The sequence below is a fragment of the Ruditapes philippinarum genome, unplaced genomic scaffold (genome assembly GCF_026571515.1).
Source record: "Ruditapes philippinarum isolate M1 unplaced genomic scaffold, ASM2657151v2 ctg12_1_1_1_1, whole genome shotgun sequence".
Taxonomy (NCBI): Eukaryota; Metazoa; Mollusca; class Bivalvia; order Venerida; family Veneridae; genus Ruditapes; species Ruditapes philippinarum.
This window is the reverse complement of record NW_026861084.1, coordinates 662,187-684,963: the sequence shown is the minus strand read 5'-3', so window position 1 is coordinate 684,963 and position 22,777 is coordinate 662,187. Positions and strand designations below refer to the sequence as shown.

The 22,777-nt window shown below is 30.1% G+C and overlaps 1 protein-coding gene across 2 annotated transcripts in view; it reads left to right on the top strand.

Moving 5' to 3' along the window:
• LOC132714457 (small conductance calcium-activated potassium channel protein-like) overlaps nt 1-22,777 on the top strand; it is a 99,549-nt gene that overhangs the window by 4,224 nt on the left and 72,548 nt on the right. The window contains exon 1 of one of the 2 annotated variants that reach the window (XM_060697354.1): nt 19,409-19,541. The exons of the other annotated variant lie outside the window; for it this stretch is intronic. The gene's annotated coding sequence lies outside the window, so the exon portion shown is untranslated. Of the gene's footprint in view, nt 1-19,408; nt 19,542-22,777 lie in introns of those variants that run through there. 2 annotated transcript variants of the gene reach the window in all.

Genomic DNA, 22,777 nt, shown 5'->3' with positions numbered 1-22,777 from the left:
GATTATTGGGTCCACATCTTGCTGCGTCGTTATAAATAATAATAATAATAAAAAAAAAAGATTTTTACATAATTGTATACACTTCTTAAAACATTCTGGGATAATATATTTTTTAAAGGTTAATGACGTTAATACTTTAAGAAGGTAATTAAATGTAAAAAATATTATTGGTTTTAAAGATAAATAGTTTATGTATGGAATGCACCCCAATTAATACGATACGATAAACCATACTAAAATACGTCCGACCTTGATCTTTTTGTTGAGAGGGGGGGGGGGGTAGGGGGGGGGGGGTGAAGATAGAAGGAAAATGTTTAAACCATCATATAATTTTGTCAAGATGTCAGAGAAAAAACATTATTTAAGAGACAACAAAAAATATATATCTTCTATTGCTAATTTGCTACATTTTTTCGGGAATGATGTATTAATATTATACATAATGTTTAAAGTCAGTTAACATTGATTTATGTTGCTCGTTAGTACCACTTAGAATATATTCGACAAGTGTTAACATCTTCCATTTATCTTCATTATTTATTTCCTTGAATATATCAACATACATAGCTGTAACAAAACAACATTCACATTAGCATTCAAATCTATTTTCCGAGCTCTAAATTAGTTTCACATTAATCTCTCCACCCCTTTCACCATCCCTCCAAAAGCATAAAAAAGCAAATAAACAAACTGAAATAACTGAAGGAGATAAAAAAAAACTGTATGTATGAAATGCGAAAATTCGTAATAAATATATATAACATATGTATATTTCAAAATATGATTCTTTGATTTATTCATTTTTTCCTTTACTTCTTTTGTGAAAATATATTCATATATTTATAAATTAAGTTGATAATAAGATAATTACAACACAGCTCTATAATGAGATACTATCGATATCTAATTATTTGTTTGTAAATATGACCGTATTATTCAGTTTTTTTCACTAGAAACCCTATCAGCGAATCATTCCTTGGTAATAAATGAATATCTAAATATATACAACTATACAACTGATTCTACCTATGCTACCGGTGCCGATCAAGATCAGAATGCTGTCCACGGTCTGTACTGTTTGCTATTTAGTCAATATGTTAAGTCCACACTGACAGACGGACACGACCATTTTAGAGATTTAGCGTGGCAATGGTTAAATAGATATTTTACTCAATTTATGTCACAAATAAGGCGTCCTCACTTTGAAAATTACATAAGTACGATAGAAAACGCCCTCTGGGATACTTATTAATTTATATACAGTCAAATTGTTCATATCAGACTGTATTTGTATGTGATTATCTAATAGTTTCCAGAACAAAATGAAATGTGCGGTCGAAGAAATGACTATCATCTTGTATTGCTTGAAAAAGAGCATGGTCTGTTTTCTAAAATGTTTTATATGTAAAATATCTAAAGCGACACATTCAAAAATAATTAAGAAGGTAACTTGCCTCAAGGATTGCAAGGCAGCACGGCGTATGACAGGACTTGCAAAAGTACATATTCTATTTAAGGTGTATCGAACGAGCTGAAAAGTTCAGTACGCACGCGCAGATTCTGGTAGTTATCAGCAGAATATTCGTTTATAAGTGAAAGATTGAATATGACGCATATTTGCTATAACTGAAATATCAAATTTCCAACTGGGAAATATTAAATCTACTTTCTCAATAAGTCTGTCAGTTTTCAAAGTTAAGACTTAAAGCGTTAAATATGACAGATACGAAAATGTTTATATTTTCTCACAACACTGATCAGCGAGAATTTCTATTCTTATTTTCTTATGCTTTACTATTTGACACAACCATTTACTGCAATACCCATATAACAAAAATATCTTTGAAGATTTTTTACATCCTATGATATTACTGTCAATTATTCATACCCATCTGATTTGATTTTGATTAGTATACTGACTTTGGTCACATGTTATTATATTATAATTGTATATTGGAATATGTGTTATTCTAAATTAAGTATATGTTCTGTTCTGTTTTTAAGCTACCGTCAACGACCTCCTCTATAGCACCGGCTTAAGCAGAATCATCATTTATATATAAATGACTACCATTAGTGCTGTATCCTCATCATTTCTTACATACATTACAACAAATTACGATAATTTGTAAACTTGATGTCCAATTTACTGTCCAATTATTGCGACATTACCCTCTTGTCCGCCAATGATTGGTTCATATCCTCAGACAAACTAAAGTACAAGATTCATGATCAACATCTAAACTGCTTGATATATTCTATTATCTTATCTAAGTCCTTAGCGACTAAGTTGACGTGACAGGAAATTATATCAAATATTGCTTTCTAAAACTAAAGCCTTTATAATAAAAACACCATTATTTCGTTTCTATTTTTAAGTGACATATTCATATACAGAAATGCGGAAAATAACAAAAGTACATTATTTTATTACCTGTGTTTTGTTCTTTCAAAATAGTTTTTATAAATATTTTGCTTAATTGAATAAAATTAGGAAAAACATTTTTCATTTGCATTTACCACGTCTTTGAAGTCATACATAGAAGTAATTTGTTAATCATGATGCAATATACGTGTAAAATTATCATCACTTTAAATAGATCAGTCCATTAGAAAAGTATAAATGTACCGCACATGTGCACGTGGTGAAATAATCAGTTTAGAACGCTTGCGTAAATTGTGTTCTTTTGTTGAATTAATAATTACAAAAAAAAAAAAAAACAATTGAATGTTTTTAAAAATTGATAAACAGTTAACCATCTCTATCACCATAGGCCAAATTTCTGGCGTGTGGCATTAAAGCGTTCCTGTATTTTCTATTAATTATCAGTTAATTGTTTTTATTGAACATGCATTTAAAATACAGATTCTTGATATTTAATTCTCCGGCCTATTTTACATAAACCAGGAATGTAGATAATATAAAGAAAACAATAATAAAGATCAACAAGGTAAAGGCAACGTTCACAGGACGCAGCGCCCCCCCCCCGACACACCCAAGTACGGCACACAGGAGGAACCAAACAAAAACCTCGAGTGGACATAAGGGCAGCGAAAGGAGTGGGACATGTAATGTGTGAAATAATATTATTATGTCTCTGCATAAACTTGATTTTCATGAAATATATCATATGTCTGAATGTTCAATATAGGTGTAAGTAAAATTAAGAGTGTACACATTGATAAGTCATTGCAGTTGTTGTAGCTAAAGATCTCCTTGTAACAATAAGCGATCTTTTTCGTGCAACTGGCAGTATACTTTATATTCCGGCTAAATTAAGTGGGAAAATCGATTGTTGGAAGGAAGACGCTTTTGTACGTTATTTTTTTCTCTCTATTTGATGTTCAAAATGAAATATGCATCTTCTTATTGGGTATTAAGGTGCCAAGAGAGAAGACTGTAGTTTGAATTTGCGACTGCTGTTCAATTATAGGCTTAAACAAACCGAACCTGCAACATTAAAATTTTTCCGTGTTAGCCGACAATTAAAGGAACTCCACCCGAGGTCCAAAATCACCAAAACATAAAAGTTGAATTCCGTCCCGAAGATGATCTTTGGCACTTAAAACAGAAAGATATTAAAATATTATTTAAAAATATATCCTAAAAATAAGTTGAAATACGTTATTTGTGCCATTCTTAGCATGATTTTAATGTAAGGTGTTGCAACGTTTTTCAATTTTGCGTCATTTTGCGCAATTAGAATATTTTTTTTGGAAAAAAAAACTGGGTGAGTGAAGGAAAATTTGCACACAAGCTACTGATGTAGACCTTCATCATATGGTACATTTATTAGAAAAAATTATTTCCAGTCACGTCATGTCACAAAACCCAAATGGAGTCCCTTAAAAGGTTTATATTTTAACATTTAAAACTAAATTATAATTAAGGTACTGAAGTTATGCTTCAAATTTAAGGGACTTTCAAATACATATTTTATTCAAATAATTCCTTAGCACTGATTGCAGGGAAAAACAGACATAGAATAACTCATTACTATAATGACTGACAAGAACGAGATTAATGCGCGGTAATTTATATGTTTTTTTACATAACAATATGATTATACTGGTGCACTTATAATAGAAGTACACTTTTCTAAAAATAAATGAATGAATGTTTTAGACTTCGGAAGATGTTCGTTTTGGTCTTTGAATTCACTTTTTAGCTCATCTGAGCTTGCTCAGGGTGAGATTTTAAGTTCGTTGAATGTCCGTCGTCTGTCTTCCGCCGGACGTCGTCCGTCCACACTCTGGCGGTAACATTTTTGCCTCAGTCATCATCAAACTTGTCAGGCTGCTTGTCTAGGTAATTGCTCGGATGAGTACGAACAAGGGTCATCTCGAATGAAAACCTAGCTCACAGGAGCTAAAAATAGAACAATCATGTTAACACTTTAGTGGCTACTGTTTTGATCCGAATATCCTGGAAATAGCTCTGAAAGTTTGTTTTGATGATTGAAATATGGATTACCTGTGGTCAAAAACTAAGTCACACTGCCCAAATATGGAAAAAACATTGTTAACACTCTAGTGGTCACATTTATTACTCAATTGTCATCAAACTTGTCCAGGATACTTGTCTAGGTAATTGCTCGAATGAGTTCTAACATGGTTTATCTGGGATGAATAACTAGGTCACAATTGCTCGAATGAGTTCGATGGGTCAGGCCTTGGTCCTCTTGTTATAATGAGCAAATTGAACAATCATTTAGTTTTTCGAGTCTTTAAATTTACCTGTTATAAACACTACATCAAACAATTTATTACAACAGCAAGTTATAATGTATGAACAACTTAATACCTATATCTATTAACTATAACTTAACTATGTGATTTTTTTATATACAAAATCTCAGCTGTAAATTTCTTATATCAGTCCATTGAGAAATGTGTGTTTTAGTGTTGTAAGTTTAATAGTAGACTAACTGTGTTTGCATCTTCCATGTCAGGTGATATACGTTTTGTTATAAAAGCACACTTTTTACATACTGCTATAAAGGGTGTGCCTGCTAACTTCACACGATGAATGAGAATTTAATGACAATTCTACATCAGACACGTGGAATGATAATTGATATTACGTCTGTCTGGAGAACTCCATGTCTGACACTTCTCAGTCTGACACTTAGTGCATGAGTTATCATACCGGTCAAATAAGTTATAAGCTTAAAACATGTACAAAGTATTCTGTTTTCACAAAGATTTATGTTTGTATGACTAAAAAACCTCGCCGTATTTTATAAGTTACACCACTTGCCCCTCACCACCGTGGGTTCAAATCCCAAAGGGACTTTGGAGTCTTTCATGTGAGGAAGCTATCCAGCTATCAAACGGAACGTCGGTGGATCTAATCAGGTGCCCGTTCGTGTCTGAAACAATGCACGGAAGGGCGCCTGAGGCCTCAAACCTACAAAGCTGGAGCGTCGCCATATGACCTATAATGTGTCTGTGTGACGTCAAACCCAATCAATCAAACAAACACTTATATCATAGAAAGAAGATATTCATTCTAAAGGTCATACATTATTGACCACACGTGACGCGTACAACCGTTATTTATATCACAACTCAAAATGCTTATACGAATATCAAAATTTATAATTGTCAGTCTTTCTAAGAAATTTTAACACAATGAAATACAACTGTGATAAGACTGGATTTTGAACAAAAATGTATTACTTAATGCCAACAAAACAGAAGTAAAAGTATACAATGCAGGTTTCAAAAAATAATTTGATTTTACGTGTTAGACTTATATTGATTAATCTTTAAAATTATTATTCAACATTCTTTTAAAATAGACACAAGTACATTTAAAAGTCAATATACGATATTTTTCTACCAAAAACCAAATCATCTTGTGATAAAGTTTGTGCTGCCCCATTTATTATTTGTTTTAATCAGATATATTTCGTTTTTCTAGATTTATTATCTACTCATGAAATGCATAGTTATGTTATTAATAACAATTTCCAGATTATGTTATCATTGTATCATAAGTCATAGGTACACAGACACAGATCTTTATAGGTCTGACATTTTCTATATATAAAATCATAACGGTCAAATGTTTGTTACAATTAATAAATTTGTTACTGCCTTAGATGGGTTTCCCTTGATTTGCACGTTAACTTCCGTACAATGTTAAGAATATCTTTATGACATATCTGAATAAATCTGTAGAATTGCATCTTACTTTTTATGTGATTTCACATGTCCATTGAAACCTCTTTTTGACATTACAATTATTTCACTAAAGTCGATATGTTCATAGGACAGTAAACTGAATTAGATAAATATTTTCTACTTTATACTTACTATATTTCCACTTTAAATGTTATTCACGTTAAATGCTAATACCACATATGTTACAGAAATATGTCACACAATCCTGATACTGACCTTTAGCTTTATGTTTGCTACATAATTAATATTGACCTGTTGGCTGAAAAACACCGTAGCTCTCAGCTGCTGTTCTTACATGCTGTATTCACGTTCATTATTATAATACATTCCACTCTGCAGCCGACATCACTCAGCATGCATGCATTGTTATACACCCTTACTGACTTACTGATATCTTATTGTATTAACGTTCACTACAATTCTTGATTTACAAAACTTGTCGATATTTTGTCTTTTCTTTCTTATTTAACGTAAACAAGTAAACATAAACAATGTCAATCTTAATATAGACATGTTTCCATATGTTACAAACTTAGGAACTTTTACGGTCAAGTAATTACCATTGAAATAGGATATTCTCCATACTTCTTAATTATGATTTGTATCGCTCAAAAGATGACAGAATCTTCACATCTATAGATCAAGTTTGACTGACAACCGATTTAAACATTCCAGTGAGTGTTGTTTTACCACGAAAAGTGAATCCGCTTCATGTTCATGCAAAGAAAAATCTTTAACAGAAATCAACAATCCGGGAATCATTTATCTTCAACATTTATAAAAAAAATACGCATCATTCTAAAGAAACAACAATTGCATCAAAAACTGCAACAAATATATTATATAATGATTAAATAAAAGATTTGTTTCAAATATAAGCTGTTTATTCTACCTTTGAAATAATTTGTCAGAATGCCTATAATTTTTCTAAAGGGTACATATAACAAGTTTCGGTATTGCTCTTAATATCACTGCTAAAGATTCATAAAAAATATATGATATATGATATAATAAGGGAAAGAAAGATATTTATGTTCTTTCCCTTTTTGAGACTATCTTGCTCGAAATGAAAGTTAAAAACGTTTCACAAATATATTGTGTCATTTTCGTTGTATATTTTCATAATGCGTTTGCGAAATAGCCTCCATTGTATAATGTATCCCTTCGTGGCCACTTAACTAAATGAGGTAATAAAAAACTATACTTTTGCTGTTTATAGTCTGTTATAAAAGGCAAACAACCACAATTAACTGTAAATAGCGCCCCTTGATGTATAAATATCATTTACATGTAGAGAGACTGGCATCTTACATTATTCTGTGAGTAATCAACTGTATTTATTATATATTTGATTGCCCTACTGTAAGATGGAGAAAAGTGTAAATTGTTTCAAGTGAAGATAGGTTTGATTTATGTATTTTACAAAGACAATTTTCTCTTGATATAAACACATATTGTCAATGGCCACTTGTTTGATGTCGAGCATGTTTTTCTGTTTTTAATAGATAATAAGAAAACATAACAAGAACGTCAAACAAATCTACTTTACGAGACACGAGTATCGTCCTTTCTATAGGTTTTTTGTATTGATTTCATTATAATAACACAATGACCCGTATGTCAAAAAAATAACTAAACATTCGCGAAAGCAAACAAAATCACAAAATTGTTTAACATGTTTTGATGTTACTTATTTTTTAATGATACAGGTTAAATAAATCAATAAGTTTATCTAATGGGACATTTTGATATCATTTCTTTTCAAATCATGCAAAGAAATACTAACACATTACTATAAGCAAATAAAAAAAGACAAAACACATTAAGAGTTTTGATTCTTCAAAAATACTAAAGGATAATAGAAGTCTTAATATCATTTTAGCATTGCCTATTAAACAGCAAGAAGTTTTCTAGCAAACATAAAAAACGTAGTGCAAGTAATGAATGAAAATAAACTGAAAAAGTTGGCTAGAGAAACAGTTTGTATTCTTGTTCATCTTTTTTTGTGAGCATAGGTAAAACAAATTTTCTCTTGCATTGTTTTTTTTAATGTAGAATACATAATTATTTTTTATCTACTGCTTCAATAGGTATAGTCGAATTGTCGTTTTTTTTGTTGTTGTTCTTTTTTCCATTTTCTATGGATTCTGTTCCAATTATATATATAGCCTTTGACCCATTCCTATAAAATATTTGCATTTATAAACTAAGATGTGTGAGGTTTAAAATGAGTATGCTTATGTTTAAAAAAAATACGGAGAACGGTTTTGAACATGTAGACACCCAGAAGCACGAACAAAGCGGCGAAATTGAAAATGTTCCAGACTTGGTATTATTGTGCCTACTTATAGACATAGTGGTAAGACCAGGTAAGTGCAAGGTAATGTCCAAGGACCCCTAGAGATTTCTTAAAGAGCATTCAACAATTACAATTTAATATGATAATGGTCCAATATTGAATTTAAAAACATCCGTAGATGTGTAAAGTTATGAATATCAATTACATTTTCGATAGAAAAGCTAGAACAGAAATATCTGAAGAAGAATTGCAATATACATATACCAATATGTAAAATAATAATTTTCGTGATCTGATCACATTAATCATGAAAGGAAAATATCTGTATTATGTACATTATGAAAAGTAGAACACGATTTAAAGCATGAACAAAATGAAACTTTGATAAATGATATAGAGCGCCAGATTTGCTTTAATATATTTTTGTTTTATTTTTTACAATATGGTCTATTAAATTTGATCTATTAGAGAAATATATTTATGCAAGACAGCTTGCAATATTCATTAGACTAAACATTCAATGCAAACTTTAATATAATCAAGTAAATTATATACGTCTGCAAACATCAACATAGTTTGCACATAACAGACATACATTTATGACTGCTGGCAAATACATCTGGAATCTGTCATACTGTGATGATATGATATTTAGCGTATTGTTTCAGTCAGAAATACAACATTCTAACATTTATATATTATTCATTAATTTGTCATACTGCCCGAAAGACATTTCAGTGGTAGAAGATGAACTTATTCTATTACATATAATTGTCTGATTTAATTCATTTGTTATGAAATCAAGATGATTTTAAATACATAAAACATACCATAGACAAAGATTCTTAGACAAGTCATAGAGTACTCAAAATAACTATTTTTGATAATAAAACTGTAAAGTAAACAAAAAACAAAGAAACAAATTGTTCTGCTTCAAATACGTACAAGTAAATTATCTGCATAAAATCAAAGGTTTTTTTCCATTTTATATTGATTTTGTTCCAACGATTTCCAACAAAAATGCGTAAATCGTAGTGAAATGCTATGTTTGCAATAAAATATTGTTTCCATAAACTATATATACAGCAATGTATTGCTCTAATTGTTAAATAAAGCAACACAATAGTTTTTTCTAATAAGCTTCAAGATTTCGTCACAATCGTGCTTAAATAAATACATTCGAATAGGTATTTGGTTATGCCGACTAGGCGTAGTACTATGTTGGTAAGAATCAGTTTTTCTGTATGCTAACAATTGAAAAATTCATGTGTTGGCTTTCACATATTGCAAATATTTTATGGACAGTGGTTCATATTAGTTTTTTTTATATATTTAGTAGATGGAATGAATAAACTTTAACTTACTAGCATTTCGGAATGATCTTATTTGCATTTAAAGTAGCATTCAATAAAATGCAAATTTTTGGTTTGTGTTCAGCGAAGCTTTTTGAAGCATAGTGTTTTGAATAATTGTTTAATGATGCCGTTGTAAGCATGGCTATCGCCTCGGTCAATATGCATTAACTCCGAATAGCACATCATATTAAATGGTTCATAATTAATAATTGTATGATAATCTAGATAATCTAGCAACAATTCCAAGTAAAACCCGCGTGGATTATACATTGCTTGTCCAAAAATAAGTAAATGAACTTTAATTATATTCTCACATAAATTAATTGCACAATATTCAATACTTCAAAACAACAACTCTGTCTTTGAAATCGATTGGACTTGCCAGATATGTTTGGTTTATATTCTTACATGGCAAACATTTTATTTTCAACATTCTTATGACAAAATGATAAAATCAGTCTACAATTTGCAAAACGTACATCAAATGACACCGAAAAGCTAGCTTTATGGTTTGGTTCTAAACACCCTGAAACATAATTGTTATTAATTTACAGATGATCTAATCTTTAAACGTAATTGAAGGATTAAATCGATTACATAGTATTCAAAACATACATGCGTTACATATAGAAACATACATAATTCATAAAATAATTAATGCATCTCCCCCGCATCATTCTCGCATCATAAAACGACATTGCTTTTTAAATTTCGGCTTCATCAAGTCGTGGTATTGTTGCATCTAATTGATAAATGTTGACATTTACATTGTATATTCCGTGATGGAACAAAAACATGAATATCATAAAAGCTATAAAGGGTAGTAATATATCAATTGTTCTTTTTGTGATAATTGCCAATGGAAGGCATGTACTCAAGAGGATAAGGTCGGCGTCTTCGAATCACAGTATCAGATTCGATAGCCCCAAATAATTGGTCAGAAGCTTCAGCATTTTGTATATTGCTTTCTTACCTGCTAACTGGTGTCTGAATTATTTCAACAAGGATTGCCGGGTGTTCAAAATTATAAAAAAATATTCCAACAAGCACGCAATATTACCCGCACATACGTACGCATGCACCTACATTATTTTTACAAAGAAATAAAAAAACAACATTTTCTTTATTTACATCAACGTCATTTATGTCAAATATTGTTCTCCTGTTGCATTTATTGAATCCAATTGCTGTTGTTTGTACACTTGAAGTCTTATTATCTGTGCTTTTATTGCGGCAGTATTCTTGTGTCGGCAGATGGTTGGTTATATGCCCAGACAAACCAAACAACAAGATTTATGACCAACCTCTTAATTGCTTTCATATATGTTGTCCAAGTCCATGGCGGTTACCTGTACATAACATGAAAATATTTCTCACATTTACTTACCGGTATTGCATTCTGATATATTCGTAAATAAACATTATAATTTCTCAGACTAAGTTTTCATATTTGATAAACTCTACAATAAAAAGGTTATATAAATAAACCACATAGAATAAAAATGGAGCCATGATCAGATGCAATGAATATTAATGAAATATGTAACGTTTGTCAAAAATAACTTAAAACATTTATTAGTTTATTCATCTGAAGCCTACATAATACAATTAAAAACGAGCGCTTTCATATATTGCTTTTATTGCATTCATCTAACTGTTATATTAGCACATGATATTTTTAATTAAAATGTTTAAAGTAGTTTGAATATTATTTTGATATTCAGTTTTGTATTAAGTATTTTGTGAGAACATTTCACTACATTTTTGGCGGCACATTATATAACTGTTTCTCTGAGATTTCTTTTATTTATTTGCTTTTTGATAGTTTTACTTTTCTTCATCGAAATTTATTGCATCTTTGAAAACTCTTTTATTAATTTGATTTTCAAAGTTTGCATAACGTTATGGAAAAAGAAATTTAAAAATATCAATTCTATTAAATAGTAAATAAATGCACAAGACGTGCTAAACTGCTAAAACAATATTTATAAATTTATGGTTTACAATAATCAAGCACTTATGATAACAATTGAAATGTTACAATTTGAAGACATACAATTCTGCAGATAATCAGTGTATGTATGGATTCTACCTACAGTTTTTACGTTGAAATCTTCAATTACTAAATATTCAAATATTGCTAACATATGATTTCTTGTAGAACGCGCAAAAGACAAGCACCTTTTAGAAAAGAAATAAAAGAAACGACTAACCATTTCATTTCATGAAAAATACTGATCAATATAATCTCCTGTTAAAGATTTCAAAACGCAATACAGCATCATCTATTTTATTCATTGATATTAGAATAACTTATCAAATCTTTTATAAGCGGGTGAACATCGTATTTGTCGTTTGGATTTTCAGTAAATTTTATATAATTACTATTTTAAAATAGTCAGTGATATGTTAAATTCTTTAATTTTATCCCTCAGTAATTGATTTCTTTATTTCACTTCGTATTGAAACATAGTATTTAAGAAAAACATTTATATAGTACAAAATGATAATGCACCAGTAATTAATGGAATATATTACTTTTATATTACTTTATTTAATCCCCAATGTCATCTTACTTTGCTACGTGTGTCATTCAAGAGTGATTGCAATAATATATGCCCAAAGAATGTCAGATTAATGCATTTTGTCTTAAGTGCTCAAAAGTGCAAGTTCAGCCCTGGTATATTAACTCTCTTCATGAACTTATCGATTCAAGCTTATGCTTTAAAGGTGTGCATCCATGTAATCTCCTAATATAAATGAGAAATTTAATGGCATCTTTATATATGACAGGTAGACAGTTGATTAATAATACGTCTGGATTCTCGTTCTAGACACTAAAATATCAGATATTGAGTACATGACATGCCATAGCATCCGATTAAATAAATATTTAAATCATATATTTCCTGATGTCAGAGTATGTAACATTTTCTTTTCAAAACATACCTCATGTGGTCGAGATTTTATTTTGCGAAATACCGTTTCTTTTATTGCAGTACACGCTAATCATTTCGCCCTTTGAAGTTACGAATTATATGCACAACGACTCGTCATAAAAATGAAGAATAACATTTTTTGCATCATCGAAATTTTATAATATTAAGAGAAAGTATACTATTTTTCATGTCATTTTATAAGCCCAAAGAAAACCGTTTATACTTTTGTAAGCCCGTTATCAGAATAAGGTACCTGTATCCGCATCATTTTTATTTCCTCTTTTTGGATACAATTACATAAAAAGTCGACAGCAGACGGCATTTCCGTACTTGAAACCAATTCATTCTATGACAGATATTGCGCTGGGTCTTTTGTCGTATGGTTTTGTTTCCTTTTTAACAGATACATTTCATATTTCTGGATTTATCATTTATTCATGAGATGTATATTAATATCATTAATAACAATTTCCAGACTATACCCTCTTTGTTTTTTATGCCCACGCATGACTTCGGTGACAGAACAGAATTGTACTGGATGTGACAGTATATTGAAGCTTTATTAAGGATTACTAGTCATCGTAAAAGGATTAAATACAACCGTCTTAGATGATTTACCAGTTTGTGAAATTTAAAGAATTGTTACTTGCTTCGTTATTCTTAGAATGTCCATAGAAATCTTGATTTGTTTTGGCATAATGTACATACATGGTAATCATGGAATGAGATATAACACAAACATGAGCCAAAAATGCAAAACATGCACACTAACACAAGGGATAGCACAAAAATGGTAAATCCTTATTTCCATTGCTGTCCCTACACATTTCATTAAAAATATCATATCTAAAAAAATTCTTGGGAAATAATACACGAAATAGACATGAATGAAATTGAGATTTTAATTCTATTTTCCCAAACATCAGATTGATGGAGGGGCATCAAACTAAACGAAGTAAAAAATATTCCTCGTTTCCTCCCTTTACAATACATCAATAAATAAAATCAATACCGACGGCGGGCTTATCAAATATATACAAACTCATTAATAAACTTTAACCTCTTTAAAATGTCAAGGAAAATTATGCATGTATTAATATGATTTGAAAATTGAATATCACGTTTGTATTTAATATGCAAAGTAGTTTGTTAGATATCTCGGATACAAAAATGTTTATATTTGCTCAAAACATTAATCAATGCAAGCTACCGACAACGACCCGCTACCATCGGCTTAAGCAGAATTCAACATTTATGTATGAATTACCCCAATTGGTGCTGTATCCTCATCATTTCTTACATACATAACAACAAATGACCGTAATTTGTAAACTCGATGTCCCATTTACTGTCCAATTATTGCGACATTACCTTTTGTCCGCTGATGATTGGTTCCTATCCTCAGACAAAGTAAAGTACAAGATTCATGATCAACATCTTAACTGCTTGATGTATTCTATTATCTTATCTAAGTCCTTAGCGACTACATTGACGTGACAGGAAAGTATATCAAATACTGCTTGCTAAAACTGAAGCCTTTATAAGAAAACACCATTATTTCGTCTCGATTTTAACGTGACATATTCATATACAGAAATGCGGAAAATAACAAAGGTAAATTATTTTATTATCTGTGTTTTCTTCTTTCAAAAACGTTTTTTAAAATATGTTGCTGATTAAATAAAATAAGGAAAAACAGTTTTCATTTACATTGACCACGTCTTTGACGTATACATAGAAAGCCATTTTTACTCATGGTGCAATCTACATCACTTAAATTCTGTTCATTAGAAAAGTATAAATGTACTGCAGATGTGCACGTGGTGAAATAATCAGTTAAGAACGCTTGCGTAAATTGTGTGCACTTGGTTCTTTTGTTGAATTAATAATTACAAAAACGATTGAATGTGTTTAAAAAAATTGATAAACAGTTAACCATCTCTGTCATCATAGGCCAAATCCTAATTTCTGGCGTGTGGCATTAAAGTATTCCTGTATTTTCTATTATTTATCAGTTAATTGTTTTTATTGAACATGAATTTAAAATACGGATTCTTGATATTTAATTCTTTGAAAATCTGGAAACAAAAATCTGGAAGAAAGCCTATTGATGTAAATAATATAACATTATCTAAGTCTCTGCACAAACAGATTTTCATGAAATATATCATATTAAGTCTGATAGCTCAATATAGGTGTAAGTAAAATTAAGATGCAAGTGTATTAAAATTAACTATGCTTACGTCGGCAATAATTACATTGACGGTTTACATTTTGATAAGTCATAGCAGGTGTTGTAACTAAAGACCTTATGCGAAAATCGATTGTTGGAAGAAAGGCGTTTTTATTATTCTTGTTTTTTTATTTAATGTTCAAAATAAAAAAATATGCATTGTATAATTAAGTATTAGGTGCTAAGGGGAGTAGACTGTAGTTTGAATTTGCGACTACCGTTTAATAATAGGCTTAAAGAAACCGAACCTGCAATATTTAAATTTTACCGTTTTAGTCGACAATTAAGGTTTTTTTTTTTACTTTTTTGTTTAAAACTTTGTTATGATTAAGGTACTGAAGTTATGCTTTTAAAATTAACGAGACATTCATCTACATATTTTTTGTAATTATTCCTTTGCACTGATTGGAGGAAAACAGACCTAGAATAAATCATTACTATAATGACTGACAAGAACGAGACTATTGCGCGATAATTTATATGTTTTACATAACAATATGATACATATACACTAATAATAGGGACAAAATCTTTTTTGGAAAACAATCAATGGCTTAGACTTGGGAAAATGTATGTTTTAGTCGTATTTACTTTTTATAATAATCACATTAAACAATAATTTAGTTTCGAGTCTTTAAACGTGTCTTTTATAAACACTACATCACACAATTAAATACAATAACAAGTAATGATTTGCATGAACAACTTTTTCCTTCAACTATTAACTATGACTTAGCTATGTGATTTTTATATACAAAATCTCAGTTGTAAATTTATTTTAACAGTTCATTTACAAATGTGTTTAATAATGTTGTACGCTAAATGGTAGATTTGTGGTGATTAAAGTTTTGTTATAATAGCAAACTCCTTACATATGCTATAAAAGGTGTACCTGCTAACTTCACACGATGAATGAGAATTTAATGACAATTCTACATCGGACATGTGGAATGATAATTGATATTACGTCTGGAGAACATCGTGTCTGACACTAAGTGCACGAGTTATCATACCGTTCAAATAATTAATAAGCTTAAAACACTACTCGTAACATCATATTCTGTTTTTATAAAGACTTCTGTTTGTATGGCCTGATATAACCTCGCCGTATCTTTTAAGTTTATGCCGACACTTGCTCCTCACCGATGTGGGTTCGAATCCCGATAGGGATTTTGAAGTCTTTCATGTGAGGAAGCTATACAACTAGTTTAAATTTACGATACGTCGGTGGTTCTACTCAGGTGCCTGTTCGTGCCTAAAATAATGCACGGAAGGGCGCCTGGGGTCTTCCTACACCAGCAAAGCTGGAACTTCACCATATGACCTATAATGTGACAGTGTGTCGTCAAAATCAGTCAAACAAACACTTATATCATAAAAATGAAGATATTCATTCTTTAGGTCACACATTTTTACCACATGTCAAGTGTACAACTGTTAATTATATCACAAATCAAACTGTTTTTCTATTAAACTTTATAATGGTCACACTTTCTAAGAAATTTTAACCCTGACGACAAAATACGAATGTGTTAAGACGTGCTTTTCATTAGATAAAATGACATGCATGAATGTATATGTTTTGAACAAAACCTAAACCACTTAATGCCATCCAACACAACAGAAGTAAAAGTATACTATGCAGGTTTCATCTTACGTGTTAATCTTTAAACTAATCATTCATCATTTTTAATAGACACACGTACATAACAGTCAATACACGACATTTATCTACCACAAACCAAAACATTATGAGATACACTTTGTCCTGCCTTTTTTATTATTTTTTATGTTTTTTTTTAATCAGATATATTGCATGTTTCTGGATTTATTATTTATTTATGAAATGCATGGTTATATTATTAATAACAATTTCCAGCTTACGTTATCATTGTCTCGTATATCTCATGTTGACATTTGCTACACACAGACACAGATCTTTAAAGGTCTGACATTTTCTGCATATAATATAATAACGATCATATGTTTGTTACAGTTAAAATTGTTACTGCCTTAAATGGGTTTCCCTTCGTGTGCTCGCTGATTTTCGTACAATGGTTAGAATACTTTTATGACATATCTGAATAAATCTGTAGAATTGCATGTTATTTTTTATGAGTTGGCAGATATATAATCTACACAAAAACTATGCTACTTTACTTCTATAGTAATGTTACACTATGTGGTTTTACATGTCCATTAAATCCCCTTTGTACATTGCAGTTATTTCACTAAAACGATATGTTTATGAGAACGTAAACTGAATTAGATAAATATTTTGCTTCTTTCTACTTACTTTATTTCCACTTTAAATGTTATTAATACTACATATGTTGCAGAAATATGTCACACAATCCTGATACTGACCTTTAGCTTATTGCGTTTGCTACATAAATAATATTGACCTGTTGGGAAAAAAAACCATCGTAGCTCTCAGCTGCTGTTGTTTCATGCTGTATATACAACTTTCACACTTTCAATATTATAAAAAAAATCCAGTCTGCAGCCGACATCACTCAGCATACATACATTGTTATACATCCGTACCGACTTACTGATTGGCCTCCGCGCCGAAGCGCGGCGCCTATTGGAATGAAATGAGATTTTGTGAAAGGGCGACAGCAACTTCTCGAGCCTTTAATAGTTGCCAATAATAAAAGCCGATCATTCCGATCGGTATCAGGGTGCTTGATTGTTGATTAGTCGCGATATGTACAATGAATGGCGAACTGGAGAATTTCGCAATGCAAACATTTTCAAATGAAATAACCTTTTCCGTCAATAAATCGCGCTCTTCGGGGTATTTTTGCTTATCATTTTGTAGTACACAGTGGGTTATTATGGTATGGATGACCTTAATATTCCGAAAATCTATTTATAGAGGGATGTACTCCTAGGTAATTCCCGGTCTCTCCCGGGATTTACTAATGACCGGCGAATAGTACCACACGTTTATTGTCCGGTCTCTCCCGGTTTTGGAGTAGATATCGTTACAGAACAGAACAAATATTTTACAGATAAATAAGCTTTTTTTCAAAATGAATGTTTGTCACTTAGTTTGGTTACAATAATTAATAAACACAGATCAACTCTCGAATTGATTGATTATTATTATACATAAACATACAATTCGAAAAAAAAACCAACAACACAAATCGCATGTTATATTTTATCTACGATATATGAGATAAAACAATAAATATGTACAATAATTGAGAAAAAATGTACATTTTTATGGCATTAATATGACACTATCAACTTTAAAACATTTTATATAATTTGTTATTCGTGTTTAGTAAAGATTCAGAGGAATTATTCAAAGTTACAAATCAGATTTTATGAATTATTCAATTGATTGATAATTTAAAAAATGATAAAGAAAAATACAAATGTACATGTATATGGTTTAAGAATAAACAATATTATAAATTGAAAGATTAACCATGATTTACTGACTTTTTCCAGTTAAGTTTTGACTTATAATCGTCGATCATTATGACAATTGAATTCTTAAAATAGTAGTAAACGTAAAAACTCAGTATTAAAATAGCGCATAAAACACACACAAAAAGAAAAGAAAACAATATTCATAAAATCTGTATTTTCTTTTATTAAAATAGAAATTATATTTATTGTATAATAAACAATTATGCTCAACATGATCAACATGGTAATACAACAAGTGTCATATTGTTACTTAGTGTGAACAGATACCTTAAGAGGGGGTCCTCGTTAATAGCAATAACATAATAAGGGACAATTACACAAGTATGGTGTTGATCATGCGTTACACATATGGATTATAAATGATTGTATACATGTATATCCGTTGCTATTAATAACCACGATCATAAAGAAATAACAAGTAATATTCTAATTTCTAGCATGCCGATCAAAGTTATAAATAATGAACAATGTCTTTCGTCCGTTCATTCAAAAGTGATATACAATTCTGGTAAAACCCAATGAACCATTGAAAAGTAATAGCAATAACATAATAAGGGACAATTACACAAGTATGGTGTTGATCATGCGTTACACATATGGATTATAAATGATTGTATACATGTATATCTGTTGCTATTAATAACCACGATCATAAAGAAATAACAAGTAATATTCTAATTTCTAGCATGCCGATCAAAGTTATAAATAATGAACAATGTCTTTCGTCCGTTCATTCAAAAGTGATATACAATTCTGGTAAAACCCAATGAACCATTGAAAAGTTTATAAGAATATCTTGTCATCATATATCTACTAGTTCATCTGCACCTGCTGTTTGGACGCCCTTTGATGCTTTGCATCAATGCTTTTCTTGTAACTTATTGTTCCCGGTGCCAAATATTGTCGTTCACTACAATTCTGGATTTACAAAATTTGTCGATATATTGTCTTTTCTTTCTGATTAATCGTAAACAAGTGAACATAAACCATGTAAATCTGAATACAGACATGTAAACTTGGGAACTGATAAGGTCAAGAAATTACCATTGAAATAGGATATTATCCATACTTCTAGTAAGGTAAGTGTTGATTATGATTTTGATCGCTCAAAAAAAGACAGAATCTTGATTTATAGATAATGTTTGAATGACAGCCGGTTTTAACATTCCTCATGAGTGTTGTTTTGTCCACGAAAAGTGGATCCGCTTTATTTTCATGCAAAGAGAAATAAAAACAAACAAAAAAAAAAAACGGCAACAAAAACTATCAAATATACATTTTATAATGATTGAAAAAAAATGAACAAGTGTTTCAAATGCTAGGTCTATAATCCAACTTTAAAAATAATTTTTCAGAAAGCCTATAATTATTATGAGGGGTACATTTAACAAATGTCGACATTACTCTTGATATTATTGTAAAATATTCATCAAACTATATAATATGTATAATATTAAGAGAATGTAAGGCATATTCTATCCCTTTTTAAGACTATCTGGTTAGAAACGAAAGTTAATACATTTTCACAAACATATTGTGTCATTTACTTTGTATACTTAAGTAATGCTAATTTGAAAAAATAGACATATAATGTATAAGGTATCCCATCGTTACCACTTAACTAAATGAGGTAATAAAAGAACTATATTACTGTTGTTTATAGTCTGTAATAAAAGGCTAACAACCACAATTAACTGTAAATAGCGCCCTTTGATGTATAAATAGTATTTACATGTAGAAAGACTGGCATCTTACATTGTTCTATGAGTAATCAACTGTTTTTATAACATATTTGATTGCCCCACTGTAAAATGGAGAAAAGAGTAAATTGTTTCAAGTGAAAACAGGTTTTTATTAAAGGAAATTCTCTCTTGATATAAACACATTTTGTCAATGGCCACATGTTTGATGCCGACTGTTTTAAATAAATAATAAGCAAACATAACAACAAGAACGTCAAACAAAACGATGTTACGAGACACGAGTATCATCCTTTGTATGGATTTCATGTATTGATTTTATAAAAAAAACACAATGACCCGTATGTCATGTTTGACCAAAATGAAAACCAAACGCACATAAAAGCAAACAAAATCAACAATATCGTTTATAGCATTATTGATGTTAGTTATTTTTTCATGATACAGGTTAAATAAATCAATTAATTAATCTTATTAGACATTTTGATTCAATTTTTCTTTAAACCTTACAAAGAAAATCGTTTTTATCTATTACCATGCTTTAAGCAAATAGAAAAGACACAGTACGTTAAGAGTTTTGATTCTTAAAAAATACTAAAGAATAATTGAAGTATTAATATCATTTTAGCATTGCCTGTTAAACAGCACGAGGTGTTCTAGCAAACGTAGAGCAAGTATTGAATGAAAATAATCAGAAAACGTTTGCTTGAGAAACAGTTTCTCTTCAATATGTATAATGTAATTCTTTTTGTTGTGTACAAAGGTAAAACAAATCTTCACCTACATTGTTTTGCTTATGTAGAAAACATAATTATTTTGTCTACTACTTCAATTAGTATTATTGGATTGTCTTCTGCGTGAAGTCGTTTCGTTTCATTTTCTGTTCCAATAATATTTTATAGCCTGTAACCCCTTCATAAAAACGCATTTGTAAATTTAGAATTTCGTTTAAACAATGAAATCAAAGGAAAATGATTTAATGTTGAACATTTCTATCTCTCAAATATGTTTCACGTGATCTGTATGATAAATGTTTATATCAGTAAGGTTTGAAATAAGGATGATTATGTTAATATGTTTTAAATAAATACGGAGAACGGTTATGAAAAAGAAGAATCCCTAAAGCACACTCAAAGCGGCAAAATTTAAAATGATCCAGACTTAGTTTGAGTGTGCCTGCTTCCTTATGGACATAGCGGGAAGCGCAAGCTAACGTCCACGGCCACTTAAAGCCTGCTTAAAGAGTATTCAACAATTAAACATGATAATAGAATTTAGAAACGTCCGTAGATGTAAAAACCTATGAATATCAGTTACATTATGTGTCAAAGAAACTGGACTAGAAATATCTATAGAAGACTTGCGATATACATGTATAAATATGACGATTATTTACCACGAAGCAAAAGAAAAGTTTTATGATCTGATCACATTAATCATGAAAAGGAACATATCTACATTATGTAGATTATGTAGAAACACAAGCATGAACAAAATGAAACTTTGATAAATGATATAGAGCGACGGATTTTCTTCAATAATGTTTGTTTCTTATTTTTTATAGTATACAAAATTTGATTTAGAGAAATATATTTTATACAAGCACCAAGCAATATTCATTAGACTACACATAATTAACACACGTACAATGCAAACTTTTAAATTATCAAGTTAATTATTTGCATCTGCAAACATCAACATAGTTTGCATATGACAGACCTACATTCACGACTGCTGGCAAATACATCTGGAATCTGGCACATTTTGTTGATATGATATTTAGCATATTATTTCAGTCAGATATATAACATTGTAACATTTATATATTATTCATTAATTTGGCATACTGTCCGAAAGACATTTCAGTGGTATTAGATGAACTTATTGTATAACATATAATTGTCTGTTTTAATTCTTTTGCTATGAAATCAAGATGATTTTAAATACATAAAACATACCATAGACAAACCATAGATTACTCATCGAAATAAACATAATTGATAATAAAGCTGTAAAGTAAACAAAAAACAAAGAAATATTTTTTTCTACTTCAAATACCAACAAATGTATTGTTCAGATATCATGTCTTTGAATATTTATCAAAAATCATCGTGCTTTTTTAAGATAAGATTAATAAGGGTCGATAGCAAATAACATGAATACCTTATAGATATTTAAAATCTTTGAGAATCGCATATATTTGAAAGAGTTGGTTATTTTCTGCATTATTCTTAAGTTAAAGCACAAGCAATTGCATCTAACGACTAGAACGTATTTCTAATAGATTTTAAGAATTCGTCACAATCGTGCTATAATAAATACATTTAAATAGATATTTGGTTATGCTGAATTAGCTTAGAAATGTTGGCAAGAATTAATTATTCTGGTATGCTAACGATTGAAAAAATCCTATGTTGGCTTTCACATATTGCAATTACTGTTTTGACAGCGGTTCAAATTAGTTTTCAGTCTTGTTCGTAGTTGGAATGGATAAACTTTTACTTAGCGTTACGGAATGATCTTATTTGCATTTAAAGTAGCATTCAATAAAATGCAAATTGTTGGTTTGTTTTCAGTGTAGCTTTTTGAAGCAAAGTGTATTGAATGAGTGTGTT